Raw genomic sequence first — 17,668 nt, 5'->3', positions numbered from 1 at the left:
ACTATTTCAGCACTCCCCCCTCTACTCCTTGGTAACTGTCCTCAAATCCTGACAGTGAGATGGGTTGGAGCAGTCATTCACAGCCTATAGCCACACCCTACTACAGAGCTGAGCCAATCCGCTTCCTGCGTCCCATCCTCCCTCGCACCACACACTGTTCCTCCCTCTCCCTCGCTCTCTCTCTCTGACATACACAAACACGTGAGCATCAACCCCACACAAAAGAGGACCTGCTCCTTGGTTAACATACCAGAAAGATGCTAGTTCTCCATCTCCCTTTCTCTCTCCCTCCCTCTCTCGCCATCTCATTCCACATTCTAAGGTTGTTCTCTCACTCGAACCTACGCTCTATAGATGCTTGACTACAGTCATTTTTCTACCTCTATCCCCCCTACAGGAACAAACATACCCACACATTGCAGCTAGAATCCCATGCTGCAAGCAACTCTCCCTAGATATACATATGCTATAAACAAAATAACACGCTCCGCAACTCTGTGACCATCTGGTTCAAAACAATGAATGGTGACGAAGGTTTCAACAACAAGGCTTGAACAACAAAAAAGGTCAACTATGATTGAACTTGTATTTTTCCCCTCGCCAAGATGCCAGTAGCAGAATATTTCACTTTCAGTTTGTTCTTAGATGCATGTACATGTTAGGCTTATGGGTAACTCAATGCCTTGCAGTCTATCATTGTTTATTGCTTGCTAATTGATGTTTGGTAATTGTGTGGACCATCTAAAAACAGCATTTGTATTGATATTAAATTAAATCCTATACTGTATAATATACCTATTCAAAATAATTTCCCCATATACCTCACATATTGCTGAACATACAAAATAAGGAATGTAGCACAGTTCCCTGTAGATATGCGTATCAGTCCATCAGGCTTACAGCAGAATCTCTCTTCTACAGGCTCAGAGAACCATGCCTGGTAGCCCCATTTTAAAGAAAAAAACAAGCAATGATAAACTACAATATGACAATTTAACGATTCATTAAAATAGCAGTGGAGGCTGGTCCAGGTAGGAAGGAGGAAACGGACCTCTTGTGAATTTGGGAAAAATACATCAAACATATTCAGACAACAATATGGATAATTTAATGTAAATACTATACACACAGACACAAGGCTCAGCAGGTTGTGAAATGCACTATACGTACAAAGCCACCTTCAATAAACAGACAAAGTGACCAAGAAATACAATAGTCTTAAAGTAGGGGAGAAGACGGAGGCTACATTCTAATGTAGTCATCATAGGCTAGCAGACCCCCTACGTCCAAGACATGGACTCTTAATAGAGGAGGAGGAGTCCATACCACTGGGACGTGACATTCATATTTTGTCAAGTGAACTAATGACAATGGTTGTGGAGTGACATCAATACTTTCATGCCGAGAACAATTCAATGGCATGCTAGATCAATGTCAATGATCAACGTTTGAATATTGAGAGCACGACTGTCTGAATAGGATGTAAGATCAGTGGTTCCAAACTGTGGGTCCAAAATATTCCTTAAATGTCAACATTTTCAAGCAAAGATTCATTTATTTTACTACATTTTCTATTTCCATTGCCTGGGTTTTTCAGCTGCACAAAAAAAATTGAAAATATGTATTGTGTTTTATTTTGGAAGGAGGCAGGGGAAAATGTGGACTTTCCACACAGAGGGGATCAGTACAATTACCAGATATCAAACACTGTGCAATCCCAGTAAGAAACCAAGAGAAAAACAATGGTGTGCCCCTCTGAAGAGCAACGGTAGATTACCTCTCCTAGTGTGAAACGACAAAGGAAATGGAACTTCAATAATTCATCAAATCTACCGCAAAGCCTCCACACATAGCCTCCATATAATTCATTTTTATTTGATTTGCAGTCATACCGGGCAGTGTGTATCTAAACACAGTTCCACACAGTCCACACATATCCACACTGGGTGGCATTTAATCAAACTCACACTGCAGGAAAACCCTGTACTGCCCTAAATGGATTTTTACAAAGCGTGGATCCAGCACCCAACTTTCTTTAAAGAGTCATTTTTAAGTGAGCACATTGTCTATTATCTCATCTTAATTACAGCTATAGTGATACAAACATCAAAACATAACATCGGTCTCAGCCCTAAATAAACTAGAGTGATATGTGAGAAGGCACCTGCCGTCCATCCATTACAATTTTCAGCCCGGGGACAGTGTCAATAGATGCCAGCCTGATGCTGAACTCGTCACACCTAACAGCCCCTGTGAAAACCTATTCACCCGCCATAATCACAGTGATGTTATGAGCATAATCTATCTTCACTAACATATCAGATTTCTCCCGTTACAGGATAATAATATTCTCCACTCAATATCTACGCAGAGTCGAGGAATGCTTTCTTTATGCATCAGCACATGCAGATTACAAACATGATTGAGAATTAGTGTGTTTGTAATGAATGGGTGTTGAGACAGAGAAAAAGGTGTATGTCAGACTGACACAGACACAAAACTGGGGTTAGGGGAGGTGTTGGCTCATCGCAAGTCTAATCCCGCAGCCATTGTCTCCTGGGGATTTAGATGAGATTGGTGGGGAAAATCCCCTTAGAGGACAGGGTGTAAGGATTGCAGGACATAATCCATCAATCGCACATACACACACACTCATAGACACACACCCCCCCCCACACGATTTAAGAAAAAACTGACAATGTTTGTATGACCCCCTACCAAACAGGCCCATTTTTACCACATTCCTGTGACAAGTGGTAGTAGTGGTGTGCAGATTTGGGTGGGTATTTATTTGAATAAAACCATTGAATATACATCAAAAATAAATATATTATGAATTTGTTTTGGCAAGTCCTAAGAAACACTATAAGACTAATAAAATGTATTTTTAAAACTACACATATGTTGTAGTAAGAATAAAATATAAAAAATATTTTTCCCACACAACTTGTGTCACGGGAAGGTGATAGTGATATTTTTGAAACAGAGCCCAAGCCCTATCCATGTTTCATCTCTTTCTTACCCACTTTGTTAGGGTGCAGACATAGGGTCTTACGTTGAGCGGATCTTCATCAAGATACTTATAGAAAATAATAGCAATCCTATTTTCAAAAGCATGCAAGTCTCGTGTTAATATTTCACAACCTCCGCGTAGGAAGCTTGTGTAGTTGCATACATGCGATTGAGCAAAATAAAAGGCCTACATTTGATTTGGGCAACATTATTGCATGCTGAATGTTTCTGATCAGTGATAGCTGGGCAAACGAATAAATGAGCTATACAACCCCCACTTATTTCCGCATCCAGAAACCAATTAACCAAATCGCCGATACAGACAGATTCAGTGAAACAAAATCACATTGATTGAAACAAGTCAATGACGTCTCAGGCTTTTGGGCAAACGTAGACCTAGGCTACTAAGCGACTGCAAGTAAAGAGCAACATAATCCACTTGTTAAACTGCATAACATGCAGGCAAAATGTTAAAATAGATGAGCCAACTAGACAAGATGATCATGAGCAACACTCACCTCAATTTAGATAACATTTCCCCAGCCTATTTGTTGCCTAACCAATACGAAAACAGAGATTCAGTAAAAAACTAAATCTGACATTGATTTATCAAGAGGAGTCAAAGGAGTCAATCAAAACGGTGCTGAAATTATCATCTAGTTGACCACACGCAGGTATGGCTTCAAATGTATTACAATGATTGGATGACAATGATTGGATGAGTCTCAATAAATGCCTTCAACTGAAATAGCCTACTTTATTCCAATATGTTCTTCATTCAGTTATATTTATTCCCACAGTAATTCTTTATGGATCCATCCAGTTGTGGTTAAGAAAACATTGCATGCTTAGTGGTAGGGTATGCGAAGAAGAGTGACATTCCTTGCAAAGTTTAGAACTGGCAGGAGGATGGTATATTGTGCTGCCTAGCAACCATCAAGAGTTTCATTAAGAGCGTAGTGCGTTAAACTAAGTTTCATACTAAAGGTGTCAGCATGCCTTGATTCGGCTGGCCTCTAGCCTAACGAGTGTGCTCGCATACTCCCTTAAAAGACCTTTGCTTGAAAAACGAGAGAAAAAAAAGCAGCAATAGTTCTGTTTGTCTATCTTGAGACACCGTAGCTAAAAGTCAGTATTCATCTAAAATAACACAAGAAATCTGTCATTCATTTTTACGTTTTGGCTGAGGAGATTTTTGTTGCGCAATTGTACACCCAACTAAAACGTTTGGTGAATAATCCCTACTGTTGACCAATCACTGACGAATGGGCATAGACTTGATCTACCGAATTCAGCTTGCCTTGAGAAAACATTGTGTGCACGAACAGCCGGAAAACCCTTGCCGATGACCAAAACAGTCATAAAATGTATTCATAATATATGCACAAACTATTCCGGATGCCTTAAACCATAGGCAGAAGTTTACTGAATTGAGTACTAGATCATTAGGTGGAAATTACAGTTTCGGCTTTGATACAGGTGTTGTATTAGTCTATAAATAAATCTCTGCCAAAATTTGTCATCGCTCCTATTCCCTATTCGACTAGTAGTTGTTCTGAAATGTTTATTGCTTGCCTACATTTTACTCCCTCCTCTATGTTAAATATAACACACATACATTCATTTTGGTTGCCTATGACGTGAAGTTTGTTCTATAGAAAGTATTTAACTCTGATGTGTGCCACAGAAAGTATTTGACTAGGGACAAATTAAGGAAATTAGAAGGGGGGGGGGTTCGGCAAGGCCATTTTCTTGCCTGCTGAAAATCTCCCTCTCTTCTATCTTGGGACTGCAAGGCCTGGCACACTTCAGAATCATTTTTGGTAGCTCAAACTCAGGTTGACCAGTAGTGTGTGTCATAGAAAATATTTGACTCTAGCATCAAAATTAAGGAAATTAGAAGGGGGAGGAGAATTTCGGATCCCCCTTCTAATTTCCTTAATTTTGTCACTAGTCAAATACTTTCTATGGCACACGTCAGTCAAATACTTTCAATAGAACAAACTTAATGTCAGGATAGGCAACAGAAATCAATAATGAATGTATGTGTGTTATATTAAACAGAGGAGGGAGTCAAATGTAGGCAAGCAATAAACATTTCAGAACAACTACTAGTCAATAAGATATGGGAGAGATGATGAATTTTGGCAAAGAGATTTATTTATAGACTAATACACTTAAAACAAATAGCCAAACCGAAAACTGCAGACATTACTAGTGGCTGCCCCGCGATCAAAGGACACAAATAAAAAATGCTTTCTGCGACTAAAATTAAAATGTATGCTAAACTGACAACGGAGTGAAGAGCAGAAATCTGAACTAACAAGCAATTTGCAGCAATGAAGAATTGAGTGCGTGCGCGTTCACGCGAAGGGGAGATTTTCGGCACAACACCTGCAATTACATTTCAGTTATAAGGAAAAATCGGGAAAAAAAGTTTGTGGTATGGTAAAGTTGGCGAAAAAAATGCCGTAGTATGAAAGGGATATTACACACATGCAGCAAGCAAAAAAAAAAAAATCACAAGGTACCTAGCACACATCTAAGCATGCACACAGCCCCACACAAGCCACTGGGCTCACTTACTGTATGTACATCATGGCGTTAACACAGTATAGCGGGTGAATAACGGTGAAGGGATTGCATTCGCATTATGAGTAATCTCGTCACTAGATTTCTCAGACAGGTGGCTGGCTGTGCGTTGGCGAGCTCCAGGAAATTTGATTAAGAGGGAAAGTGACAGAGCGGTAAAAGAGAGCGGTAAATGCGGATAAATACGGAGAGTATTGGGGGCACAAGTCGGGTCAGGTCAGCGGACCGGTGTGTGTGTGTTCACCGTGCATATCAGGCACGTGCCCGACCTAGTCTTTGATTAGAACCAAAGCAGTTTATTTTTCCAAGGATCACTCATTACCCTCCCCACGTTAGATTGCACTAGATAGTTCAGCAGATGCAACACTGTCTCATATTTCTCTCGAATTCACTGGTAATGGTTTCCCAGTCCCCAAGGGCATCGATTCATCCACTTAACCTGGCACCATAAAGAATGAGAACCAATATGCTGTTGTTTGATTACGGTAGCTACTAGCTTAGAGCAAGCCTCTCCTGTAGCACACAGTGTTGCTTCTGAGCTAAGGCCAAACAATAGGACCAATGGCATAGGTCTACACTCTTAGAATATACAATATTTTCTGGGGGTTATCTTGGTTCCTCTGTGGAAAGGGTTCTACTATACATGAAACCAAAAAGGGTTCTACCTGGAACCCAAAAGGGTTCTTCTATGGGGACAGCCAAATAACTATTTTAGGTTGTAGATAGCCCCAATCAAACTCACTGCAGGTGAAGCTCAACTGTGGTAAAGCTGGCCTCATCATAGTCAGTGCAAGCTTAGAGACATTGCACATACACAGTTGAAACGGTTAAGTGAGAAATGCAGAGTTCCTCTGAGGTTCTCACCATATAGAATTAATAATCATACACATATAATTAGTAATTCTATTTCTATGGTTCACATCCCCGCTGTGGGAACATAAGAGTTCTGGTGCCATAACCGGGAAATTGTGTTTACTAGTTGAAACACACCGGCTGGTAAATAATTAATGTTTGAAAATAAATAAATGATATGAGAGTCCTCTGCATATGCTCCCCCACACTTCCTATCAGACTGACTGGTCGAAACACACGTTTGTTTCGCAGTAGGGGCCTGATAGAAACCAGCCCTAATTATGTTCACTTCAGTTAGCGAGTGATGTTAAATCAATGTGGAAACCGATTGGATTTGAAAAAAGGGAAATTCATATTTTTTTCACCCAACTTTTTACCTAAATCAAATGACATAGTGAAATGTTTTGTTGATTTCACATTAGTTGACAACTCATGTCACGCGGGACTAGGTGGATGAGGAAGGAATCAGGCGCAGAGAGTTCCACTGGGAAAAGGTGCACTTTAATGCGGCACAAAACAACAAGCCCAAAACACAAGGCGCGGACAGTAATGTGGACCACCCAAAACGCACGGTGCCAGGTCCAGAAACAAGAACACCTCTACCTAACGCACACACGTAACATAAATACAATCCCGCACAAAACAAGGGGGGGTTACACGTACTTTAAATAAGGAAGCCCATTAAGCACATACAACAGGACACGGGTGAAACTAATGAGACAAAACAAACGGACAACGAAAAAGGGATCGGTGGCGGCTAGTAGGCCGGAGACGACGACCGCCGAGCAACGCCCGAACAGGCAGGAGAGCCAACTTCGGCGGAAGTCGAGACAACTCAACCATATGTAAATCAAAACTAGACATTGAACTGACGTCTGTGCCCAGTGGGTTGAATGTTTATTTAATGTACTAAAATGTTCATTAAACCAACACCGAAGTTGTTTGCTAAGTAGCAAAGAAATTGAAACTGCTTAACTGTGGTGGTATATTCTTAAGAATTCTTTCAAGTACATAAGTCTGTGAACACCTAATTACCCAAATCATAATTACTGTTGAGGACTGTTTGCATGGAGAGAGAGGATGCTAATTAGTAGACCTACACAGAACCGTAGGATAAATACTAAAATAATAATAGGATAGAAGTAAAATAGAGAGATAAGCACTCCAACAGATTGTGGGCCATTCCTCTACACACCTTTTCCAACAAACGTATATTACCATTTCAATCATGTTGTCTTTACTCGTAAACATTTGTTTACGAGTAACTGTTTGTTTACGCATGACTATGTCGCTTTGGATAAAATAATCTGCTAAATGGTATACATTATATTTTATTATTTTGAAATAATACAAAAAAAGTGGGGAGTCCAACATTGATCTTACCTCTTTGCACGGCAAGTCTATAGCTTGTGGGATAGCTAATATCTTTACAACCTGAGTTGCATTAAGGTACAAGCTGTCCAACATGACTCCAAACCAAAGATGTTAAACAGTAGTCCTACACAACAGTGGTGGCTGGGAGAGGTGGGGAGGCTGGCACCTTATTTAAATCAGTAGAAAATTTGCTACAACAGAATGTTGATAGTCATATGTAAGAATGATGAGAAACTACAGAGGGCATTATTACTGTATGCGGAATTTTGGTTTCCCAATTGCCTTATTTGTCTCAGGTCGGTCCATTTATTTTATTTTTTTTCAATCTGACTTGCTAATGTTCTGGTGACTGGTGAACAGAAATAGCAGGAAAGAAAACTGGAGCAAAAATGAAAGTAGGTGAGAAAAGGGGAGTGTTAAGTAGAACACCTATTTATGTTTGGGGAATGAGATAAGAGGGTAATTGGGGGATAAGGGAACCAACTCTAGTAGTTGATGTAATGATAAAATGGTAGAACACTAAATAACTACCAAACACACACACAATCCCTCAGTCTAGTCCATTCACACACGCTACCATGTTTCTTTCCCATATTTGGACGAGTTGAGACACTTTCGTTTGACTATCTTACCCACTGGTGGTCAATTTAAATACTGCATGTTCACAGAAATGTTACACTATATCTTAACAGTGTCAAACCTGCTGATGCAGTAAGTCCTTTGTGGCCTCAATCAGCTTTTAAATCAAATAGTCATAACCCCACTGTCACCCTGGAAGTAGACAATGTCAGCGTGAACACCAAATATGTGTCTGTTTCATAAATAAACGTCCCCTGCCTCCCTCTCACAGCATAGGAACGCTTGACAGCCGGCAATGCATTATCCCTAACTGCATCTTCACTCTCTCCAAAGACATCAGGATGTGTAATTCAACTGTACAAAAACAATGAGTCAACCCACTACTGCAGGTTAACAATATTGAATCAGGCTAAGGTATTAAATGTTCGGAAAACAATTGAGAACACATACTGTAATACACATAGCAGAGAGAGACAGGTAGACAGAGGTAGAGAGAGCGAAAGGTAGACAGAGAGAGTCAGAGTAGGAGAGAGAACAGGGAGGAATGAGAGATGTTCCCTGGGACTTCACTTCAGCTTTGATCAGGCTCACTCTTTTTTTTTTAAACAGAGGGAATACTTGATCTAGGAAAATCTATGACTGTGTGAACTGTGTCGCAAACTTCCCTAGAATGTATTTTTGAAATAAAGCAGAGATAGGGGAGGCTTCAGGATTGGACAACACATTCTTCCCGATTTCTGACAGATTTGTTGCCATGGCAACTAAACCCGGCCGAGCAAGTAAAACAGTACCTTGTGAACTTCTCAATGAGAGAGCGAGTCACTGTGGACTGTGGCATGGCAGACCATGCATGCTAATGATATAATGGAGGACCTTGTTAGGGGTGAAGCTAATAGAAGCAAATCCATTTACATAAGTTTCCAATTGGTTGATTGATTTGCTGCGTTAGTGTGCTAATTTGTTCAACCATGGATCTCTATTTACCTCTCTGAAGACAGCAAATCACCATCTAGCAACTTCACAAGACGAAACCCCAATCCATGACTGGTGATCTGCATGTAGCCTCCATGGAGTCCTGTGTGGCTCATTTGGAAAAGCATGGTACTTGCTGAGTTATGATTGTGGGTTTGATTCCCACTGGGGCCACCCATATGAAAATGTACTGTAGACACACACTGCTATAAGTAATTTGGATAAAAGTGTCTGGTAATTGGCATATATTTCTGTATTTCATTTACAATGCATTTGCAAAAATGTCTAAAAACATGTTTTCACTTTGTCATTATGGGGTTTTGTGTGTAAATAGATGAGAAAAAAATCTATTTAATCAATTGTGAATTCAGGCTGTAACAACAAAATATTGAATAAGTCAAGGGGTATGAATACTTTCTGAAGGCACTGTATACCTTCCATGCAACCCATGATAAGACTATGTAATGTGCATGTTAACAAAGTCTATTAAACTGAATAGCAGACTCCAGTTAACATTCTAGAAAAAACACATGCAATCTAGTATTATGCGTTTAGCTGACTAAGATCAAGGAATGGTCATGAGAAATTAATATCAAAGCAAGTATTATTTAACACCTTTGTAAAATGAATGGATTCACATACAAGGCATAAATTGTAAGCTACATACAATACTGACATTAACAAAACATAATTCTAGGCATTTACAGTGCATTTGGAAAGTATTCAGACCCCTTGATTATTACACATTTTGCTACACTAAAGCCTTATTCTAAAATGGATTAAATCGTTTTTTCCCCTCATCAATCTACACACAATACCTCATAATGACAAAGTGAAAACAGCTTTGTAGAAATTGTTGAAAACAATTAGTCACATTTACATCAGCATTCAGACCCTTTACTCAGTACATGGTTGAAGCACCTTTGGCAGCGATTACTGCCTCGAGTCTTCTTGGGTATGACGCTACAAGCTTGGCACACCTGTATTTGGGGAGTTTCTCCCATTCTTCTCTGCAGATCATCTCAAGCTCTGTTAGGTTGGATGGGGAGCATGGCTCCCCACTTAATTTAACAGAGCTTCAGAAAATCTGCAAGGAAAAATGTAAGAAAATCCCCAAATCCAGATGTGCAAAGCTGATACAGACATACCCAAAATGACTCAAAGCTGTAATCGCCTAAATGGTACTTCTACAAACAAACGAATTGGCTGCGCCCCTGCCCAGTCAAGTGAAATCCATAGATTAGGGCCTAATTTATTTATTTAAATTGTCTGGTTTCCCTCTATGAACTGTAACTCAGTAAAATCTTTGAAATTGTTGCATGTCGCGTTTATATTTTTGTTCAGTATAATATGCTTATACGCTAACTAAGTGTGACAGACACTGGGAACTAATTGAGGATATAATTACATAAAACACCCTGAACTGAAATGGTTATTTGTTCAATGACGAAGTGTCATATTAGCTGCAGTGTGACATTTCAGCGGCATTTATAATATTTGCGAACTGGAGGAGAGCAGCGGGGAGGATGAGCTGAACAGCAGAGTGGAAAATGAGTCTTTAAAAAGGACTGATTTACATTAAATAAATAGATAATGGAGAAACCATGTCTAAAATACAGCACAATGCGGCCTGCTGACTATCAAGAGCAGGCTCTTCAACAAAGTGGTTGTGGATTGTGCTGACATGCATGAGGTCCCTGGTTCAAGTCCAGCGCCTGGCTCTATCCCCCAAATTCACAACAGTGTGTTAGGCTTTTTCAGTGTTATAATAGTTAATGTCATGTACTAAAGCACCTTTTCTGCACTAAAGGCCTATACAACATAGCATAAGACCATTATCACAGTATACACAATAACACCATATCAAACCGATCAGATATACAAGAAAGCTCCTCAGTCAGCTAGTTACATGTTCATGTGTGACAGAGTTTTACCACAGGAGTATTGAGTTGTGGACTGAATGAAGCCTCCATCTTTACAAGCACTCAATCTCACTACTATGCCAGATTACAGGATATCAAGATTAGCTCTTGATACCCGGTCACTCTCCAGAGGTCGAAATAGCCCCATGTAAACCATCAAAATATGTGTGGGCCTTCTATTTCAGTGTACTTATCTTTAGGGAACTCCCCACAGAATGATTGGCAAGCAATCATTCATTCATGACAGTCTGGACAACAGAGTGTGAAATGCAGTAAAGAGTAAATCAATGTAGTCTCACTGAAATACAAAATAAATATAAATGGGGAGAGAAAAATTGAAAACGAGGGAGAGAGAGAGAGAGAGAGAGAGAGAGACAGAAACAGAGACAGAGAAGAGAGAGAGAAAGAAGAGAGACTGAACAAGAGACAGATGTTATTGTTGCCCAAATGTTAATTGTTGTGTAAAGGGTGTGTGGTGAGACTGAGAGGGAGGAAGAGTGTGGTTGAGGCATTTGGTTTTTCACTCCATTTACTTAACTTCAGCACTCCCACACAATAGTAAACAAACAAAAGACACTTCAAAATAGATCCAACATGACCTTGTTCACATCTGCATCTGATCTTACAACCAACCTAACAAGAGGCACAATGGTACATTTTGTGAAGTGTGTGTATACAGTACAGCCTGTCTAGTGCTAGTTGTACATTTCCCTCTCCCTTTATATTTTAGAAGGCCCTTTAGAAGGCAGCACCTGTATGAACAAATCTTTCCTCCCACTTGTGCCTAAAAGGGCTTCTCTGTGCATTGTCCAGGAATACACACACATACTCACTACACATGCTTTTACCACACAAACAAACGCTCTACAATCTTTAGCCTAGTGGTTAGAGCATTGGGCCAGTAACTGAAAGGTTGCTAGTTTAAATCCCCAAGGTGAAAACATCTGTCATTCTACCCTTGAGCAAGGCAGTTAACCCCTCCACAACAACAGCTCCACGAGCACCCAATGTGGAAGCCCCCAGCACCTCTCCAATTCAGAGAGGTTGGGTTAAAAGCAGAAGTCAGGTTTTGGTTGGACCTTGTGTGCAACTGACAATAAAAATATATGTATTATTTATTATGACCCATTTCTCTTTCTCCCTCTTCCACACACACACACACACACACACACACACACACACACACACACACAACACAGAGCTGGTTTGGCATGTCCACTCTCAGTGGAGCCAGTGTTTGTGATAATTATCCCGACCCGAATGTTGCCACACCTAGAGGGAGCCACAAGTCGCCTACAAAACTCTCAGGGAAATAAACACCAGCGGCAGGAGTAAAACCAAAACACACCCCCTGCCTTCTCCATCCCCCCTTTTTTATCATTCCTGTTTAAACTGTTTTTCAAATACTTTTTAAAACCTTGTCCTTGTTAGTGAACACAACAGAAAAAACATGGCCAAATATCAAAGCCCAAACTTGGGGTATGCCTGTTCCATTTTCTCTCGGCTTGTGCAAGTCAATGTAAACAGTAGGCAACTGAGAAGTTAGAGTTCATCAGTTCATCCGCATTGGACTGTTGAGGTGTGGGCGAGCATATGGAGGAGGCCGTGTCTGTGCTCTCGCTATGTTTACTAAGCTCTGCATTGGCATAACACCAACACATTCACGTACTGTAAGCATATTGCTGCAATGTACAACAACAAGAAATATATCGATATGAATGATAAGTCACTTTGATGGTCCTTAGTTGGTTGTCATGACATACAACGCATTTGGAAAGTATTCAGACCACTTGACTTTTCGGGGCGGCAGGTAGCCCAGTGGTTAGAAGGTTGGGCCAGTAACCGAAAGGTTGCTGGCTCAAATAACCCGAGCTGACAAGGTAAAAATCTGTCGTTCTACCCCTGAACAAGGCAGAACAATGAACCCACTGTTCCCCCGGTAGGCCATCATTGTAAATAAGAATTTGTTCTTAACTGACTTGCCTAGTTAAATAAAAGGTTATTAAAAAATGTATTCAATTGTTTTTTCCCCTCAACCTACACACAATGTCAAAGTAAAAAAAACATGATTTAAAAAAAAAAAGTTTTAATTGTACTTTGTTGAAGCACCTTTGACAGCGATTACAGCCTTGAGTCTTCTTGGGTATGACGCTACAAGCTTGGCACACCTGTATTTGGGGAGTTTCTCCCATTCTTCTCTGCAGATCCTCTCAAGCTCTGTCAGGTTGCATGGGGAGCGTTGCTGCACAGCTATTTTCAGGTCTCTCCAGAGATGTTCGATCGGGTTCAAGTCCTGGCTGGGCCACTCAAGGACATTGTTGCAAAGCCACTCCTGTGTTGTGTTGTCTTGACCGTGTGCTTAGGGTCGTTGTCCTGTTGGAAGGTGAACCTTTGCCCCAGTCTGAGGACCTGAGCACTCTGGAGCAGGTTTTCATCAAGGATCTCTCTGTACTTTGCTCCGTTCATCTTTCCCTCAATTCTGCCTAGTCTCCCAATCACTGCCGCTGAAAAACATCCCCACAGCAGGATGCTGCCACCTCTATTCTTCACCGTAGGAATGGTGCCAGGTTTCCTCCAGATGTGACGCTTGGCCAAAGAGTTCTATCTATCAGGCCAAAGAGTTCTATCTATCAGGCCAAAGAGTTCTATCTATCAGGCCAAAGAGTTCTATCTATCAGGCCAAAGAGTTCTATCTATCAGGCCAAAGAGTTCTATCTATCAGGCCAAAGAGTTCTATCTATCAGGCCAAAGAGTTCTATCTATCAGGCCAAAGAGTTCTATCTAGGCCAAAGAGTTCTATCTATCAGGCCAAAGAGTTCTATCTATCAGGCCAAAGAGTTCTATCTATCAGGCCAAAGAGTTCTATCTATCAGGCCAAAGAGTTCTATCTAGGCCAAAGAGTTCTATCTATCAGGCCAAAGAGTTCTATCTATCAGGCCAAAGAGTTCTATCTATCAGGCCAAAGAGTTCTATCTATCAGGCCAAAGAGTTCTATCTATCAGGCCAAAGAGTTCTATCTATCAGGCCAAAGAGTTCTATCTATCAGGCCAAAGAGTTCTATCTATCAGGCCAAAGAGTTCTATCTATCAGGCCAAAGAGTTCTATCTATCAGGCCAAAGAGTTCTATCTATCAGGCCAAAGAGTTCTATCTATCAGGCCAAAGAGTTCTATCTATCAGGCCAAAGAGTTCTATCTATCAGGCCAAAGAGTTCTATCTATCAGGCCAAAGAGTTCTATCTATCAGGCCAAAGAGTTCTATCTATCAGGCCAAAGAGTTCTATCTATCAGGCCAAAGAGTTCTATCTTGGTTTCATCAGACCAGAGAATCTTGTTTCTCATGGTCTGAGTCTTTAGGTGCCTTTTGGCAAACTCCAAGCGGGCTGTCATGTGCCTTTTACTGACAGGTGTGTGCCTTTCCAAATCATGTCCAATCAATTTAATTTACCACAGGTGGAATCCAATCAAGTTTTAGAAACATCTCAATGATGATCAATGGAAACAGAATGCACCTGAGCTCAATTTTGAGTTTCATAGCAAAGGGTCTGAATACTTACATAAATAAGGTATTTGTTTTTTAATTTTTAATACATTTGCTAAAATGTCTAAAAAACTGTGTTCACTTTATCATTACGGGGTATTGTGTGTAGATTTGGGGGGGAGAAACATTGAATCAGTTTTAGAATAAGGCTGTAACGTAACAAAATGTGGAAAAAGTGAAGGGGTCTGAATACTTTCCGAATTCACTGTAGAGATGGAAGTTAACACATTTGTAATAGAAAACATCCTACATTCCTATACCAGCCTATAAGACCACATAAAGTATTCTTGTCCTATGATGAAATTGTACTGTAGGGCTGATCAGCCTGCCTTTATCTGTGGGTATGAGTTGGGCAGTCAGTGGGGCTCAATGTTCCTCTTCCAAAAGAAGGAAAGTCAATACAAGGGAGGGAACAGCTCCAGGAATGCTTGGAATTCTGAAATGTTATTCTCTAGGGAAAGTTTATTTCTGTCTTTTATCTGGAACCAGGGGAAAGTTTCTCTCTGACACCCTTTCTCGTTCCTCACTCCACAGGTACCCCCTGTATATAGCCTCATTTTCATTATTTTATTGTGTTACTTTTTTTATGTTTTACTTTAGTTTCATAAAACTGCATTGTTTGTCAAGGGCTTGTAAGTAAGCAGTTCACGGTAAGGGCTACACTTGTTGTACTTGTTGTATGTGACAAATCAAATTTGATTTTGATTTGAAAAAAAACAAAACATGAGGAGAGACATTTGAATCATCACGTGGTTGCTACGGAATTGGATAAATATTGAATTAGTAAATTAGTAACCCTAAGTAGCCTATGTGAAGGAAAGACAGCACTATAATACTAACTCTCCTAAGGGACGTTGGTGTGATTTTGAAGATGTTGTCATGATGATAAGAAATTGCTTGTTTCCATGACCATGTATTCAAAACTCTTCCCAAATGGTATTACAAGTTGCAGTTATAATAATAAATGGTGATTCTGTGTGTGTGTCGGAAAATAGTTCTGGAAATATACAATTAAAATAGTTTGCACAGCACATTAGCATCAATTAGTATGTTAGCTAGGTCTGTAATCTATACATTGGCTGAAAATAGCAACATTGCCAGGGGAAATGTAGGCTTACCTCTATTTATATTTTCTCGTCAATAATGGACCTCCCCGTAGAATACTCGGTGAGTAGGCCAACTTTGAAAGTACACTCTTTCTCGCTCTCTCTATGTCTCTCTCGTGCCTGAGGTTCCCGTTGTAAAACTAGAACCGCTTTCAAATATATCAGTAACCTTACTGTAGTAGCCTACACATTTGAATTCCCGTCGGGCGAACACGTTTATGGAGCTCCGCAATTGTGATGATAGGCACGTTTCAATCAGTTTACATGCGCTCCTTCTCTAGTACAGAAGGTGGCGATAACACCATTTCTGTTTCCCTGTTTTATTCTTGTTCCCAAATACTTTATACATAAACAAAAATTCCAAAATACTATACAAAAATTACACATATTTGAATTTAACTATCTTATTAAAACATTAACCCTAGTGAATAACAGCAAGAATAACATTTTCCTGAATCATTATAATAAGACTTTTTCAGAGTGATTACAATTGCACTAGAATAGTTGATTTTTTTATTATTTCATTGATATTTTTTGTATGTTTTAGTATTTTATTGTTAATACCTGCGTTCTGTTTTGAATGATGTAACAATGTAAATTGTTGACCTGGTATTTTAAATAAAAATATATAAACAAAACATTTACTTCCGGTTTTTGCATGTAACCTCTAAAATAAAAGTCCGCTGTAAAAGCTATGTTTATGATACAGCATCTCATTGGTTCCTGCATTAACGCCCCACATCGAGCACCCATTGGTTCCTGCATGAACACACCAGTGTCCCCCTTACTTCGAACACATCGACAGCGTTTTTCATTTTAGTACGCCAGAATTACATTCATTTCCAATGAAAAGCTGCATTTTCCTTGCAGCATTCCGTTGCAGCGCGTTCCGGTGTTGTGCATAAATTGGATTGATCGAACGTATGCGTCAAACTGTATGCGTAGACGGCTTGACAGAAATGGTAGCAGAAGGTGAATGTTGAAGCAAATTAAATTAAATACAATTTTATTGGTCACATACACATGGTTAGCAGATGTTATTGCAAGTGTAGCGACATTTCCGACAGTGCAGCAATATCTAACAAGTAATATCTAACGATTCCACAACAAATACCTAATACACACAAATCTAAGTAAGGAATGGAATAATAATATATACATTTATGGATGAGCAATGTCAGAGTGGCAAAGGCTAATACCCTGACTACACCACTCGCATGTGCGACCGTTGCAAAATAAGTTTAGAAATCTATATTATTCAATTATTGCACCTACACTGCTCGCATGCGTCAACGAGCATCTGCGTTGCCAAGGCCTAAAATAGAAGTCCGTTCTATTTGTGACGCAGATCCCACTGCAAATCCTGCCTCTCCCATCTCCCATTGGTTTATAGAAGCAGATATCCACGTGCCATCTCCTCATTGGTTATACCCACGTGGGTGAATGAAAGATGAACTGTGTTGTCGGTCGTTGTGGTAATTAACCATATAAGTTCAAAGAAGAAAAAGCCTGGAAGGGGGATAGATGACTAGAAATGATTGGGTTGACCAGTTTATGTGTGGATTCATTGTCGGAGTAGAGGACCTTGTGCATTTCAGGTTAAAAATAAAAATAAATATTTTACCTTTATTTAACCAGGCAAGTCAGTTAAGAACAAATTCTTATTTTCAATGATGGCCTAGGAACAGTGGGTTAACTGCCTGTTCAGGGACAGAATGACA

General features: G+C 40.0%; 1 protein-coding gene across 1 annotated transcript in view; it reads right to left on the bottom strand.

Annotated features, from left to right (window-relative positions):
• Positions 1-16,227, bottom strand: part of LOC112248981 (tetraspanin-4) — a 121,812-nt gene extending 105,585 nt beyond the window's left edge. Inside the window, exon 1 of the mRNA XM_024418478.2 lies at positions 15,960-16,227. The gene's annotated coding sequence lies outside the window, so the exon portion shown is untranslated. The remainder of the gene's footprint in view (positions 1-15,959) is intronic.
• Positions 16,228-17,668: the final 1,441 nt, after the last annotated feature.

Source organism: Oncorhynchus tshawytscha, linkage group LG04, assembly GCF_018296145.1.
Source record: "Oncorhynchus tshawytscha isolate Ot180627B linkage group LG04, Otsh_v2.0, whole genome shotgun sequence".
NCBI lineage: Eukaryota > Metazoa > Chordata > Actinopteri > Salmoniformes > Salmonidae > Oncorhynchus > Oncorhynchus tshawytscha.
This window is presented reverse-complemented; position numbering and strand designations above follow the sequence as displayed.